General features: G+C 37.4%; 1 protein-coding gene and 1 long non-coding RNA gene across 8 annotated transcripts in view; one reads left to right on the plus strand and one right to left on the minus strand.

Annotated features, from left to right (window-relative positions):
• INPP4B (inositol polyphosphate-4-phosphatase type II B) overlaps positions 1 to 17,507 on the plus strand; it is a 315,266-nt gene that overhangs the window by 86,198 nt on the left and 211,561 nt on the right. The window lies entirely within an intron of this gene.
• Positions 4,402 to 15,536, minus strand: LOC121676049. Its single transcript, XR_006020347.1, has 3 exons — positions 15,444 to 15,536; positions 10,365 to 10,433; positions 4,402 to 4,718 (listed from the first exon to the last, which is right to left on the minus strand). It is a non-coding gene; the product is annotated as an uncharacterized LOC121676049 (long non-coding RNA).

Genomic DNA, 17,507 nt, shown 5'->3' on the forward strand with positions numbered 1-17,507 from the left:
TTCAGAGGGTTCTTGTGAAGACCAAAACAGTGTTCTCATTTCGTCATTTATGATCCATCTTGATAGAAATCATGGCTAATAATAATAATAATGATGATGATGAAGGTGATAAAATTCCCTGTGCAATAGTTTTCATGAGGAGTAATGCAGTTGAACTTCTTAGCTGCAGCCCAAACAGTGGCCTTTGCAATGTTTTTGTAAGTCCCAGAGAAGCTCTTACCCTGACCATGCCATCTTCTGCATGTGGGAAGATTGAGAGCGAGGGATGGAAGGCTCAGGCTTCATTTCTGACCTGCAAAATCCAGGGGTCAGGACCTCCAACTACATTCTGGATGCAGAGGCTGATGTCAGCCTGACGGAGTGAGCAGTCTGCCTGGTTTGTGTGTTTGTGGAGGTGCTGTCAAATTGGCAGTAGTTTTAGGCTAGGCTGATCTGGGAAGTGCCCAAGTTTAACCTCCATGTCCTTGAGGGCTGCTGCTCTTGGGTGTGTGTTAAACTGTTTCTGCATGAAGGACACATTTCTGACAGGTTGGCCTTTCCAGCCTTTTGTTCCTGCTGCAGCCCATTTGCCCAACATAAAGGAGCAGGAATGGGAATAAGAGACTTATCCTAGAATTGTCTGTCACCACACAGTATTGAAATGTAGCCTGATTTCTCACTAATCTGAAAATGAGAGTGAGCTTATTTGTTGACCTTATATGTGATAACTTAAGGTTTTTTATGCAAAAGAGGATGCTTGGGGATTTGTATTTAATGAGGCCAGAACTGGGTCGAAATTAACACCTAGAATGGAGGGAGCCTAAAGGCTTAACAGGAGTTTGTATCCAGCGATGCAGAAGTGGAGTGATCTCAATATGACAGAACTTTCTTCTACTTGCCAAGTCATATCAGGTTATTTAACCTAGAGTAGAAATACCAAGTGGGACCTCTTACTTATCTCTTCACGTTTTGCCTAATGAGTCTTTGATAACTGCTTAACAGCAGAAAATTCTGTCTTTCATCTATGACTCAGATGTTTTTATTCGTATCAACCTTTTATTGGGAAATGCAGCTTACAGAAGATGTTAACACACAATTGTTGCTCTGTTTTCTTACTGCCTACTTGTACTATTGTGTAACTTAGAATAAATAATCTTTCAGAACAACACTGTCTTTTTATGGTCTTTGCAAACTAGCAAAACTGTTTTGTGTATTACAGCCATGACAGCGATGACAATTTTAGTAACTTAAGTCTTGAGTTTTAGGCACAGTTTGTTTCAGTTTATGTACTGTAGAAAGGTGATTTCACAATGAAATTACTCTGTAAAACACACCACTTTTTCCTGGCAAAACGAAAACCTTGTAATTATATCCATGTATTTACTCACAGCCATTATGTCAAAGTGCGGGCCTTGGGGCTTGTATAGTCAGCATAGCTTCATTTAAGGCTAAAATTCTGGTACACCCAAAGAATTAGTAATGAATGACCACTTGAAGTTTAAGTAGTGCTTAGCACTGCTCTCAGAAAGGTTTATCAGCAATGGCATTTGTGCAGAGCTGAGAGCAGCTGGAAGGAGCCCAGCACAGCTGCCTGCAGTTGCTTGGGCATGACAGCCTGTCTTCAGGCACTGTGCAAAGTCCTGTCGCTGTGCTGAAAACCTGGGATACTTAAAATAGGCTGTTTAAATCCTGGACTCTTTGTGCTGGCATGCTGGATAGTAATTGCAATAGCAACCAGGAACTCCTTCTGTTAGTTCCAGCTCTCTGTAAAGCTACTGTGCTGCTCTGGAGCTTTATGTGAAAGAAGACCCTGAGTCAGGAAAGTGCTAAAGGTGCTTGTCTCCAGCTGTGTTTTCAGCCCTCATCTGCCAGTAAGGGTGGGGCTCAATGTACTTTTTCCTCTGAAGTGGGTGCTGCTGACACAAAATCCTGCCACTTGCTGCCTCATTAGTTGTGCTGATGGTGCTGGTTGTAGGGCTACCTTATACTTACAGTAGATCTGATTAGCCACAAAGTGCTGGAGGGAGGTTGTTCCTTCTCCCATAGAATGATTTCAGCTGAAGGTCTGGAGTGCACACATTAGGACATGTCCATAATGTGCATCTCCAGCCTTCACTCTCTTATATTTGCAGAAGATATGTTTTCATTTTAAATGTAAGATGCGAGTAGATGTATGTTTTAATGATAAGCTTGTCATAGAAATCACATTTCACAACATCTACTGAACTTTGAGTTAAGATTACCTTTTCAAGTAATTTTGATGCCTTCACAAATGGCAAGATGGTAAGATTTACACTCTGCATGAAACACTTTACATCAAGGCTGAATGAGGCGAGTTATGTAACAATTACCTGTGGTTATTAAAGGGAGCCCAAATTAAATATTGTATAAATGAAAGTGCAGGATTTGTGGACAAATTTTTCCAGCTTGCTGCATTTGACATTTGTCAGGGTCAAATGCAGGTGGAATTGATACTAAGATAGGCTGTTAAAGTAGCAGCAGTTGCTGGGGAATATGTGAACCACCAGGGTTGCTGCTGCTTTCTGGGGCTGCAAGCGAGTTGTGTTTTATAGCAGCCCAGAGAGAGGAGGATGCCACAACCACTCCACTAGTGAGAAGCATTGGGGAGAACTGTCATATAAACAGGCTCATTCTCTTCTCTTCTCTGTACTTCCTTTCCTTGTGGTCTTTATATGCATCTCTTCATAGGAACTGAAATTGTGATAGGAGCTGCAAATGTCTGGGAGACCTCTTGGTCCCTCTACTGTTCTTTATATGTCCCTGTATCCTTGTGCCTTTGTGTGCCCATCCAGTCCCGTATGTGAAGGTGGAAGCCCTTCCATATTTCTGTTTATCACAGTGGAAAAACTATTTTAGTGATAGTGGCAATATGATTTTAATATATTCCCTGATTAATATAGTATGAGTTTCTGAAAATGAAAATAAAACCAAGAAGTTAAATAGAGCAAGACAGATCAACCTTGAATGTAGCCTCTATTTCTTCACCTAGCATGGCATTGCATTAACATTACTTGATGTCAGCAGTTCGGATTTGTAGAAGTTTATAAAACTTACTGATCTGTAAAAATTTTAGGCTTTTCTGTCAACTTTGAATTAAAGTGTGAGGTTGACTGATTATCTATTTAAGAATATACAGCTGGAGCATCTTATGGTGCAAAAACTCTATTAATGTCTTTGGCATTCTGGACTCAGGTTGGCCTGTGCCATTGTCTCTGATAGAGTTCAGCTGTTATAAGGTCGAAAGACATGATGGATGGTGGTGCCTGAAGATAAACTATATGAAACTATTTTTTGGGGTGCTACATAAAAACCCCATAGTTTTAGATATTCCATTGAATAAAACACAGAAAAAAAAGGCCTAAAAAATAATGAGGTAGAATCAAAATATAGTATAAATTTTAATTACAGATAATACATATTCAAAAGCTGTAACAACAAGCTTGAAATTGGCACAAGGTAGCTGTTATGGCATAGGCAGGAAGTACCAGAGAAAGATATTTTAAAAGGTTTTGTATGCAAGAAAATTATTATTCTGGGTATCCAAGTAAAAACAAGACATTCTGCTACATTAATATGGCTATTGAAAAGTTTATTTACATTTTCCACAGCTAAAAAATGAATATAAGAAATGTCTTAATGGGAAAAATTCTGGCCTTCTGTTGAAGATTTTTCTGCTGTGTTATTTCTAGACAGTGTCTGTGTTCTGAGCTCAACAGCTGTGATGAAAAGAATGCATTGACCTAGGCATAAAAGCGTTGCTTTTTCTCCTAAAAGCAAATTTCCTGTTTAAGCGCTCATTAAAAAAAAGAGGGGGGGAAGGGGGAATTATGGCATGGGTGTTTCTTATGAGCATACATGGCTCCAGTGGTTTCTTTTTTCAGAGCTGGGATACCAACACAATTCCTATTAATGAAAGAGTCAGCCTTGAAAATTTAGATTTTGTATGTGTGTGTGTGTGTGTAAACCTGTGGTTATGAGACTGCTGCTTAACATTCCTAGCCGGTTGCCTGGATTAAATTCTAGCTGCATTTAAGAAAGTGCTCAGTGTGTTTCAATTTATTCACAGCAAAATAGGTTAAATGTAGATGTAGTTCTCATCTTTAATATATTGATGTGGATAAGATGTTCTGGAAAGTCGATTCTCTTTTACTTAAGGACTTCCTTATGTGAGAAACTTATCTGAAGAGAAGTTCTGTGGTAAAGAATTAACAAAGACTGATTGTGCATATTCCTGGCAATTGTGAGAAAGATTAGTTGGAACGAGCCTAGTTTCATTCTCTTTTCCTCAGAAATTACTACATTTATATTGGGTCTTTAGAGGAGAGTAATTACAGCTACCAGCTTAAGAAAACTTAAAGTCCTAATTTTGGTTTCACTTATTTGGTTTATTGATATTAGAAAAATGAAACAAAGAAGCCCTCCAGAAGTGCTTCACTGTCTCTGGAAATGACACTTGGAATCAGATCTTTTAAGTATCTTCCATGCATTGAAATACTTGCTGATCTTCCTCATTACTGCTTTTGTGTCCATTCTGTCCCCTCCTCCTGATCTCTTCATGAACATCTCTGCTCAGGATCACTGTCCACAGGTCTTGTGTGTTGAGACAGTCTTGCTGTGCACGTGCTGAGAGTGATGCTGAGCTGGTTTAATGCAAGAAGGTGAGACTTGTGGCTGTCAAGACTTCCTTTTGCGTGGTACAGGCGATGAATACAAGTCTCCTGCAGGAGGAAGATGATTAGAGATGAGAGCATCTGAATGGAATTGTAGGTGGCTCCTTTTTTATTTTTAGAAGTTTTTACCAAATGTCAAATATCGTTATCTAATTTTGGTTTAGTTTGGATTGAAGGCCACAGCAATGTGAAAAGGACAAGAATCAACTTAGTGGAAGCTGTTGCTTGCTATGAAGATTTTTGAGTTGAGGACTTGATTGACAAAATCAACATTGCACAGCTTTATTCCCCCTTTTGCCTCAAACTGGAAAGATGAAGGCAGTAGAAGAGCCAGGACTCGTGGCCTGTGAAGACTTAGGGAAACAGGGCTCCAAGCCCAATGTACTCAGTGAGTAGAGAGAGAGCTGGTAGCTGCAGGCTTCCCTAAAACAGGAATTTGCAAGAAATCTGTAGGGGTTCCAGTAAAGGGAGAAAATATGCTTTTTCCCTTAAAATTCCAGAAGAGAAGGAAATGGATTTTATTCCCACTCTGAGTAGAAATCCAGTTGGACATTGTATTCCTTCAATCCTCTGATAGCACAGACATGAGATCATCCATCTCTGGGTCCTGACTGGTGGGGATTTAGTGATGCTTGACCAAGAGAGCTGAAAATGCATGTGTAGCGATGTTACTGTGTCAACCATTTAATTTTACCAGGTTGTCTGCAAGCTCACAATGTCCTTAAGTGTAGCTGGAGTAGATGTGACAAAACAAAATGGTTTCATTCATGTGTATTACTTGGAAATGTTCAGCTGGTTGGTTTTCCTCACACCTTATCAAATGTGATCACAGCATCTCAGTATGATAAACATGCACCTTCTGTAACACTGAAAAGTCACTGTTAGCTGCTTTGACATTTAAATTAGTAGTAGTATGATGGATGTAGTGGGTGCTGAAGTCAATGTCGTAAGTAGCTTCACAGGGTTTCTATGCAACTGAGTACAAATATTGTACTAATTCTTTAATGTGCTGTTATTTTATTATACCCTAGATTGCTGGTTGCCCTTTATGCTGTGTCATTTTGATCAGTTTCCTGGGAAATATCTAATACTTCATTTGATGTTTAGGGCACAGCAGTTACAGTGAGATGGTGTATGAAGCCATAAATGCCGTTTTGAGGATGGCTAAATGCCAGAGCAGTGATGAGGCTGCTAAATGAGAGAACTGCTTGTAAAAGGGTTTTTTTTTGGAAGCATTTTTCTGTTTTGCTCTAGACGGAAAATAAAACTAGTAAGTGGAAGCATGAGAAATAATGTTCTATTTATTTTAGATTGAGAACCTACACTTTGCTGCTCACTAAGTGTCTCTGTGTGCAAACTGCTCAGTAAATGTCAGTCTGGAAGGATTTGGCAGCATGGCACAGGAGAACTCATTTAAACCACAAAGGAACCAATGTGTTACGCCGTGTTAGCATTGTACATGTATCTATTTGCAGGGGGATACTTTGTATGTGTGGTTGTAGTGTTTGTGGACATATATCCTTGTCTTCACACACAATTGAAAGCATTACATACATGGATGCAGATTTTGAAACAGGATTACTGCGTCTTTTGGTGTCTATAAAGAAAAAAGGGGTTGTATGTGGCTTTTTTGGGGACTTGGTGTTTGTTTGGTTTTTAGGGAGGGGGTACTAAGGCTGAAATTTCCCTTAGTCAATTATAATGTGGTCTGGAAAGTTTTTGATTTGTTATTTGAGAACAGTGCTAAAACTATGACCCCTTAGGGCTTAGTTTTTTCTGCTCTTTTTTAGACCTATAATTACAGCTTCAAGTTGGAATATGAAGCCCATATGAAGGTTATGCTTGGCTCTGTAAAGGGTTTCTAAGCTGTTATGTTGCAATAAACATTGACATTTCCAGAACACTGTACAGCTTTATCATCTTTAATCCAGTACTTTCAGCTGCACTTTTCTTTCAATAACAGTCATGAATGTGTTTTAATTTTATGCTGAAAAATCCTTGGGAAAACTTAGTTTCTGTTTTCTGTAGTTCAGCATTTGACATAGTTGCTTCAGAAGCTGTAAGCTGCCTTTTTATGACTGAAGAAGAAGGAAAATGCAGAAGGGCAACATAAAGGCTATTTAACCTTAACTTGCTCATGACCATGCAGTAAAATCACTTTGCTGCCAGTGAGATTTTAGAGTATTTTATCAAAAGACCTCCAAGTGCAATATGAACCAACAACCTAAAAAACCCCAAAAACCTGAGTGCTAAAACATCAAAAATTTTGAAATTGTTGCTTTGTTTCTTTTTCTCAATGTGTTTGTGGTTGATCACAGTCCACATTTATGGTGAGATAAGTTTAACCTAATTCTGCATAGCATGCAATAAATTTTAGCTCAATATTGCTTATATATAGTTTTGTCAGCAAATGGTGACCTCTTACTTGGACCCTTCTAATGCATGGTCTCTTGAGGCTGTGTGTCAGGACATTGTACAGAATGTTTTCCTTGAGGATGATCTGTTGTCTGCTGGAACTGGTCTCTCCAAACATGGTTGCACAGCATTAGTCAGCAAATGTGTCACAGGCTTAAAACCCTTCTTAAAAATTAGGATAGGATTCTTGCAACAGTTCAATTTGTGTTTTGCAGCCAAACTCAAATTCTCAGAGGTAAAAATGAAAGGACTTTATATAATTTTGTAAGAACTCTGCCGTGATTCATATTGTCCTTTTGCTTGCCCTAAACTTATCTGTGTTGTATGTTTTCTCCATATTTCTAAGTGTTTTCAAACACACGTTTACTGAGGATTTTATTTTGATTTCTTTTGTGGCTGTTGTGGGAGTACAGCAAACTAGTAGAATGTCTTTTGTAGGAGGTTATTTAAAATAAAAGCCAAGGTAATTTCAGGAAAAAAGTGAGGAAATTATAAAAAAATCTAGAAGAATTGAATTCATTGGCAGATATGTTATGCTGAAGGAATTGATATAAATTCATTAAACACAATTGCCCATTTGTTCAGAAAAGTCCCTGAGCAAGCCTAGCAGAAGCTTGGAGGTGTTTTAGAGGAGTATGATTATGAGCTTGCCCTGTTCTTAAAGATTTCCCTATTTATTTGCCTTTGCTTGCTGTCATAAATTCATACAATGTTATGTGGCTGTTTGCACAGATGCAACAATTATTGTGTAGTTTATTTATTTAGGCATTTTTAAATTTTAATTTTCTGGCTTCTCTTGTGATGTAATTGTGGCTCTTTCTCTGTCAAAGTAGTCTGGTTAGGAAAATAACTGAATCTTTGTAAGACACTGTCATGACTGGAGGGATAAGCAATACTGTTTCTCTGGAAGATAGCAAGGATTTCAAAATATTTTTGTTCTTGCCTGTTTTCTTTATTGTGCAGCATTTTTTGAATAATAGAATATTGGAAGAAATTTTGAAGTAAATTGAGACAATTATCTTGGTGATGGTAAAATCTGATATTCGTTTCATAAACAGCAGCCAAAACTGGCCTGTGAAATAGCCTTACTATTCTATGAAGGATGTGTATTTTCAAGCATATTTTAGAGCTTTTCACTTACCACTAATTTAACAATCAATTTGATGCTTGCTGTTTATAGCCAACATGTGGTACTGTAGACTTCAGTATCTACACTGTATTTGAGGCAAGCAAAATGTATCAAAATTGGATTAAGATGTAAATAAAGAAATATTTAGGGCCTGTTGATGCTATAATCAACAGTTTCTGGATAATTGCATTTCAATAATCCAACTTTATAATGGCTCTATTCATTTTGCTTTGAACGTAGAACATAATACTTAAATATTTGAGAATCCAGAAGACTGGTAGTAGTTTCTGCAGGTGGATACTTTTGTTCTTCATGCTCATGGCTTCAAATAGAGATTGCGTACCTGGGGTTTTCAGTTTGGGACTGAATTTTGTGTTTTCCTTTTTAAATATACTTTGATTTTTGTACGATGTAGAAAGAAAAGATTTACAGAGAGAAGGTGGAATAGGTCTAAGTACAGATAAAAGTTTGCTTTAATGTATTTACTCATCGTTATTTTAAAAAGAATTTCTGTTAAATAGGTTAGAAATCCCAGTGCTACTCTTTGCTAGGTACCTTTGAAAACTTTATTTGAACTGCACATTGAATCACTAAATGTAGTTTGAATTTAAACATGCGATGGTGTCCCCACTCAAACAAGTAGGTGCCTTCCTTGCTCACACATATTCACCGATCTTTCTTTCCTAACTGCTAAAAATACCTCTTCTAAAACTTCTTTCTGTGAGCTCATTACTCCTATTTTCTTTTTGTGCTTGTTACTCTGAACAATGATAGTGGTGGTGGTGTATCTGATGCAAGAACACAATAAAGATCAGTAGCTGGAGGCTGCGGGGTTTATTAGACCAGGTGACACAGCTGAGAAGTCACACATTCTTGATCACAAATGCCTTTTTTAAGGTTTGAAATCAAAACATCAGTATTCAAAGCTAAATAGAAGGTGAAGACTGTTTCTTAGTGTTAAATAGAGATCAATTTTACCATCTCAGAAACAGAAGATAACTCCTGGGAGGGGAGGCAGGAAAAGAGTAGACAGTGTGTTCTTGGCGGAGGGAAGAGATGAGAAAGCAGTTGCCTAAGGATCAGAGACAGGTGGTTCATAGCTGGTGGAATGTGAGGAGTTGACTGTGGAGGGAAGAGATCATAAGGGGCCCATAATTTTTACTTTAAGACCCATTGGATGTATTTGGTATCTAGCAGAGTTATGAAATTTTGCTGTTATGTCAGTTTAGTTCCTTGTAAATCTGCATCCTCCATTCCAAAGCTCAGATTTGAGAAATGCCGTGTAGGTTTCCCTTGAGGATGGTCTGAGAGCTCAGAGATGAAACAACTGTTTTATGAGAAGTGTCCTCCTGCTGATATCTGGCTGGTTTTGTCCTGTATCAATTGTCTGCATGAATGTGCTTTTTTCTTAAATATTTGTTCATGCTTAATTACAGTTGTTACAAATATTCAAATATAGGAATATATGATGTTCTAGTAAAGCAAACCAGGTATTTTTGGGGGGTTGAAGCACTTGTTTTTCTAAAATCTCTATAAAAATTTGCCTGTTAAGGATGAAGTGGGGCAAGCTTAATATTTGTGAGATTTCGCCATTTCCTTTGGTATTTAACTTACACATTAGTCTTGCTGTTTACAACATTTTCCTCCTGATTCCAAAGCACCAAAATTCTGCAATTTGTCACATGAATGCTTTGTTTTGTGAGAGAGTTTCCGAGATGTAATCCTGAACACCAGAAAGCCAGTAAGATGTCTGAAATGAAATAATGTTGTTAATTAGTAGAGGAGATGTTTTTCTTTTTAAAACTAAAATTGATGAAGCTTAATTAATCTCTCTCATTTCAAAGAGTATGATGTAAGCTTTCTAAATTGAGAGCTTATAACCTAGATGGTTTTTTTCTGGGTGCCCACACATGATTTGATCACTCTGCCTTTTATGTCCAGTGACTTACTGGTAGCAAGGGAATATGAGAAGAAATTTCTCTGGGAGATAAAAAAACCAATTATCTTTCTTTCTATGGCTGTGGTCTGAGGTTTTTTGCTTTGTTTTTCCTCAAACATGATATCCTCTATACATCTCTGCTATATTTCAAGGGCCTAATTCTGCTGCTCTTACAAACACTACAGATGTACAGATTAAAGGCAGCATGTACCTTGCTCTGACATATCTTCTTATGCTCCATTGCATTTGGAAGTGGTCTGGGGGGCTACCATTGCTTTAGCTGTAAAAAAGAGAGGAAAGGAAAAGTGAGTGCTGGAGAAGGAATGGTGAAGTTAACGTGAAGAAGCTTAAAAAGAATTCAAATACTTCTCTTATTTGGTTCTCTGTTTAGAAGTTGGTGCTTAGTGACGTTGGGCCTGGTGACAATTTACAGGTCTGCTAGGACGACTTCTGATCCTCTTAGGGACTACAGCTAATCACACAACATCCATCTCTTAGCATGCTGAGTCTCTAGCATCCTGAAAAATATTCTGTTTGCTTCTTCCAAACGCACTGTGCAGGAGATTAAAGCTCAGGGGCTGTGTGGGGGAGAATCATAGCCTGCTTTCAAATGAACATTACTGTGAGCAGTCCAAGGAAGCAGAAGGAGTTATCTCTACAGTACATACACTAGATATATTGGCAGTTTATAATTAAAAATATTCAAACCACTTAATTTTTGCAATGTTTCTATTCCAATTTTTTTATCCTAAGGTTGTGGGAAAAGTGGATAGCATGTAGGGAATTTTGGGTTGGTTTTTCACTTCGGGAATACTTGTGGGGGAAAACGTAAGAAAGGTTAGAAAGTGTATTTTGTTGTGAAGAGTTCTATCCTGAGGCTCTCTCTTTGGAGTTCTGTGGTTCATGAAACTCAGTCTTGAATAAAGCACAGTTCTCTGTTGTGGTAATTTGCACAACATATTGCTTGTTGGAGGCCAATGAGTAGAATGCAGTTTGGTCTTGTTATTCTCTGCTCTTGAAATATTCTTAAAATGTCATTTTTTGCTGCAGTTTGTATTGTCATTTATGATGTTCGTTCTTTAAATATATTCAAATAATCGCACATGCAGTTTGTGCATCATTTAAATCAATGATCTATATGATTCCTGAAAACATCTTTCACTGCCAAGAGCACATGGAAAACAAAAAAAGCAACTATTTTCATTCACACTTATATACTTGCATTCTTCATTTGCCTTTCAATATAGTTTTTCTCACCTTCTGATGCAAATACTGCTGATCACTACATTTCTAGACTTCCTCTTACATGAATAACTAGTTGAATATAAAAAAGGTCTAGGAACTGTGACAGCCTGGTGCTGTCAAGTCTGCATAAATGGTGAAAAGAAGGTAGGCAATGAGGTGAGAAAGTCTGTTACTTGCTAAATAGTCAAGATGGAGTGCCAAGTATGAGTAATCTTAAAATGCCATTACCATTAGCAATTAAGTGGCAGATAAAAGTCAACCTCCATAAATGTGAAGTTACACATGTGAAGAAAGATTATAAAAGTTTCCCATCAAAATAATGGGCTTTGCACCAATTCCTTCCTTTCTGCCCCAGAATGAGATCTGTAGAGAGTTATATTTCTCTTAAAAGGTCAGTGATCAGTTGTGGTCAAAAAGTAAATTGAATATTAGAAGACGTTGGGAAAGGAGAAAACAAAGCAGAGAGCTCTGTCTGTAAAGATCCACCATGCGGTCAATTTGCCCTCATCTTACAGGACATCGAGGTGCTGGGAAAGTTTCAGAAAAAGGGCTGTTAGTGTCATCAGGACAAGGAGTGAGAAGATAAAACTTTTCAGCCTGGATAAGAGGTGATAACCCAGGAGTTCTCTGATAGTAATCTGAAAAAGCATTAACAGCTTGAAGAAGGAGATAGGGATTTATGGTTTATTGTCTCTTCCAGTGTGATGTTAAATGAAGCTGGGGGAACTGGATTGCAAACAAACAAAAGAAAGTGGTTTTTCACGGAATGGGTAGTGGAAATACTGGAATTGTTTGCCATAATGCCCTGTAGATGCTAAAAGTAGATACATGTTGGGAAAAGTATGAGGCGTTCTCAAGGAGCATTATTGAATGGAAGTGCATCTGAGGAAAAAATCCCAATGCGAAAAGCATACAGAACTGAAAGAGGACTGCATGTGGTTGCCCTGCTTTTCCTCTTCCTTGGATACTTCCTTAAGTCACTTGTTGTAGGCAGAGTAAGGGGCCTTTGGTCTGATACAGCTGTTTGCTTGGAAGTATTGCATGTCAGTTTTATGTCAAGTATGCACATGCTCCAATATACCAGACTTCCCAGGATTACTGCAATATCTCTGGGGGCAAGGCTGTGGTCAGGGCTTCTTAACATTTCTGAAGTAAAAAGGCAACATATTAGAAGCAGAGCAGAGATGAATACCACATATTTTATGTAACTGCCAGGAGTGTAGAACAAAATGGGAGAACTTTCTCTAAAAACGTGAGTTATCCAAGGTATGTGTTGTGATATATCACTGGAGTCCTGCACCAGAATATAACTTCGAAAAACTTAAAATAATTAGTATCTGAATTACATATAGCTAAATTCTGGTGGGAAGGGTAATTTGAGATTTTTTCAAGCTGAAATAATTAACTGAGTGAATATGGGGTGTGAATAAAGAGAACGTTTATTTGTACGCTATAATTATTAGTGATGCATTTTGAAACTGAAAAGGAAGCTACTTTTGGTTATGTATTCACTTTTGTTAAAGATAATGATCTATTAAAGGTAGTTTTGTGTTCTGCAGAACTTATTTGGTGATATAAGTCAACGTTTTCCAAAGTGAATGCAGATTAGTGGTCTTTTATTGTCAGCTTGAAGTTGGGATCTGGTAGCATTGCGTGATGGTTTAATCACAGTGGGTAGCTCATGCTTTGTAAAAGATGATTTGAGCATCTTTCATGAGCTGACAGTTGATAAAGGTGTTTGTAATGAACTACCAGGTTACAGCTTGCCTGGAGTAATTGAAGCATCTTGTCAGACGCCAGCTACCACAGTTTTCCTTATCACACAGCTTGGGTTGTAGGCTTTGCATTATTTAAGATACAGGATGGAGATATTATTACAGCAGAAGAATATATAATATTAAAGGAGATTTCAGATTGCTGAATTCTGCTTGCTAGCATTTAAAGGGGTGTTTTTAATTCTGCAAATTATATGCTTGTGATTGCCATGGAGTCATTTGTTAATACCTCAAAATTAGAACAATTTTTTTACTCTATTTGGTAATGGGCATATTGCTGTAGAAATATATTGAAATTACTGAAATTATTGAAAAGACTATTAGCTTTTCTGTTCATGAATGGTATTACCCTATAATTCCTGTTCCTTTTTTTCTTGTTGAATCTATAAGAAAGCTGTACTTTTATCTGTGGAGTGATGAACATCATCTGTGCTAATGCTGAAATAGCAAATGTAAGTGGTAATGTTTATAGCATAGTCAAAAGTGTGACCTGTGCACACGCCTGCCCTATTGAGCTGCCATCAGTCTGATTAGCTCATTTGCCAGTACCAGGGAAAACAACTGATGTGAAAAAACACAAGTAGTTTAGTGTATGTAGCATCCCTACTCTATAGGGTTCTGATTTAATTATTTCAAATTTGTGAATATATGCTTTTAAAAGAAATCCACTGTGCAATTCACACACACACCACACGCACCTCAACCCCAGCTGACTGTGGAGGCTTTTAATAACATCTTATTAATAGAGTTTTTACTTTCTGTAGCTTTTGTTCTTACTACAGTGCTATAGCTTTACTTTTCTACTTACTGTTTTAGCACAAAGGAATTACTTGGAATGTCACTTCTAATTTTAACTGTCAGCTTAGTTCTTGACTTGATATACCTATCAGAAGATTCCTTGCCCCACCTCCAGGAACAAATCTCCTATTGTAAAATCAATTCACAGTGACACACTTCTTCCCCCCCACAATGGTACCTCAAATCAAGTCTGTAGGAATGCGAAAATAGCACAAACATGATGTACTCTTTGACAGCTTCAAAAGTTTCTCAGTGCTTTAATTTTCTAGGTTTGGGGACTCTCCAGCAGTTTCACTGAGATACTTAATTCAGATTTAGAAATAATTGAATTGTCTCCTCAAATCACTGTTTTAAAACAATTTCCTGATCTGGGTGGTGGTGGGGTGCCTGTTGACTTTGTCAGTGTTTAGAGAAAGATGTAAGAGTTTGTCTAGCTGCTGTTTGGCATTTGGATTGATTCAGTGAGTTTTTATAAGAATTATTGAAGAATACCAATGGCAGGAGGAAAAACCCCATATATATTACACCTTAGCACAGTGGTACAGATCTGATTTTGATCATATTTTCCATGCATAAAGACTCAAGTATTAGAATTTACTTTTAATAAAGTAAAACCTAGAAAAAATAAAAGAATAGCTAGTCCAGATGAGCTTATGTTATGCACCTAAAGTAAGAGGGAAATTTTGGATCTCTTCCGGTACTGAAAACCAAACCTGATCCTTTATCAGATATGCATAATGGTTTCCTTGATTACAGTTTTGTCATTTAATTTGTAAGTAAATTTCTTGTAAGCTTTTTGTGTGACAGACCATAGCACAGCTCATCTAAATGATGAAAAGTCTGCCGTAATAGTAATTCTGAAGGTATTTTTCTTCAGGTTTGTGTCAGGATGTGAGAAATGTTTTTCAGCAGCATGTGCTTTATTTTCTGGCAGTCTTATGCTCTTTCATCCTTTCTTGTTTCCCTTCTTGTTCCCTCTCACATACAGAAAAGGTAAGTACAACTTCTCTGCTCAGTGTTCTGGATTGTGTATCTTGAAAAAGCATTCATGTTCATTTGAAACTGCAGCATTTCTCCATTCCAGCTTCAGTGGTTCAGAAAGGGGAGTAACTTGTCTCTAAAGAGGCTCTTGAGCTGCAGCATCTGTGGGCTTAAAATGCAGAGAGCTTGAAATCATCTTCTCTCTTGTGTTTGCAGTTACTGTTGTATGTCAACTGCATTGTGAGACAGATTTCACTGACACAGATTCTTGTTAATTATTTGAAAGCTATTTTTGCTGCCTGCTATGCCAATTTCTTTGTATTATACACTTGTCTTTCATGTACAGATCAAAACATCGAGTCTTGCACTCTCGGCAACTATAGCAAACTACTCGTGATTCCTCATCCCTGGTCTTTCCAAACACCTGACTCTCCTGAAAGCTGTGTAAGAGGGAGGTGCTTTTCTTTGCGTACTGACATATATCCACTTACCACAGTTACATGTTTTGGAGTGAAAGTTAAGTCTGGGGACTTCTCATATGTCTGTCTTTAATCTTTGGAGCATGAATATCACCAGATGAACAATTTTCTGCAAGGACGGAAGGAGGAAAAGTGTTAAGAGTCATTTGACTTTTCTTTCTGACAGAGAAACTTTTATGTACTCACACCTGAGTGTTAAATGGACTCAGACCTTCATTAACTTCCAAAATAACTCCTTTTGGTCATATCTCCACTGAAAGATTGCCAGCTCTTGAAGGAATGAGACTACATTATCTACTTTCCAAGGGAGGGTTATGTGGGAGACTCTACTGGGGCTTTGAAATCTAAAGAATTAAAATAGTTACCAGGATCGTTGCAGTGGACAGCTCTTCCTACTTAGTCTGCTGTTTGTTTTGTTGGACTATTACTGCCTATTTTTCCAAACTGACTTTAGCTGATACTCATAAAGACCTGGTAGATCGTCAAAGAATGCCTCACACAACAGCACTTGAGAACTGCTGCTGGGTTGTCATGTATTGCCACTGACTTGCTGGGTTCTATAAATAAAAAAGTTCTCAACATAGCACTTGTGTTTCTACCAAAACTCACTGCATTGTTTCACTACTTTCTTCTTTTCTCTCTCTCTTTTTTTTTCTTTAAACAATCAGATGGGCTGTTTTTCTGTCTACATGACAGTACATTCCTTTTAGACCAGCCCAGTCTGAATAATTTTTCAAAGAAATCAATTTACAAGTGGTTTCTAGGTAAGTCTGTTTTTTCTTAGTATACTACAGTGTTGTCTCTTGAATTCTGGCATATTTCAATACAACACAATGTGCTTTTTTTCATGCTCTTCTGTTTTATTTTAACCTTTCATTACCTTTGGGTGTTGATTTGTGTTTAACAACTGGGTTCGGAATATTAATTTAGTAGTGGTAAAAGGTTAAAGAGAATAAATATAGACTTTTCAAGGAAATCCTTTTTAGACTTTGTGAAATGTTATGTGTTCTGTTACTATTCAGTCTTTCAGTCTTATTGTATTGAATTTTCACAGTTTTGGTCATGAAAGACAGTGTATTACTAGATTTGTAAAAGGTCCTTTTGTGAGAAAAGCAGGATCAAGACATCCATTTGAAAATGAACATGAAACCCTTGGCAAAAAGTTTGAGCCTGGTTCTGGCAGGCCAAATAACATCACATAGATGCAGAGAAAGGGGTAGACAAGAAAACTTGTGCATATTAGGCAGGTGTTATAAATATGAACAGTTTTATGAAGTCATTCATTAAGTGGCAGATATGTGAAATTAAAGTTCAGGCTTTTGATAAAATTGCTGCACAATATCAAAAATACTTCATTTTTTAGGATCACTTGGAATAAAGTACCACCTGAGGAAGGAGTGTTAAAACAAGAATTTGCATTAATCCCTGCAGAATCTCACTGAAGTGGAGAATGAGCTCTGTGAAATTCATGTTGTGAACCTGGAATGAAGGGAGTGTATGGGTGCTTGGTCTAAGGGTTATTTGTTACCAGATGTTAGGGATAAAAAAATGGATAATAAGAGTTTTAAGGGAAAAAAGATTAATCCTGAGAGAGTGATTGATAGCGTCACTCTTCTGAAATATGAGTCACGCTTACTAAACTAGAAGAGTTTGCACCTTGTCTGCAAAGCACTCACAAAAAATGCCAGTGGTAATTTGCATCCTATTGCATTCAGCAATAGGTCCATATCACTTAATGCCATTTGAATTGCATAGCCAGAGACCATATTCAAAGTTTCAAGTGCTGATAAAGAAATCCCTTTCAAATAAGAATTGAAGAGAAATACCTTCTGTAAAATTACATGTTATTTTGTTCACTTGAAAATATCCTACTCTTTGAATAGAATCTGACATATGATTTGGCCTTGTTAGAAAATATGAGGAAATATGAAAGTTTAAATGAGCTGGGCTTGCCTGACTTGCTTAGGAATGAGTTGTCATCTAAACTTTCAAATACTTGAAGTATGAAAAACCCCTCCGAAGTTACTTTTTAAAGTTTCCTGTGGGGTCTTTTCTTACAGTTTATTCCTTTTGTAA

This window comes from Corvus kubaryi, unplaced genomic scaffold (genome assembly GCF_017639235.1).
Source record: "Corvus kubaryi isolate FWS band 111438036 unplaced genomic scaffold, C.kubaryi_AGA036_p1.0 77, whole genome shotgun sequence".
Lineage (NCBI taxonomy): Eukaryota > Metazoa > Chordata > Aves > Passeriformes > Corvidae > Corvus > Corvus kubaryi.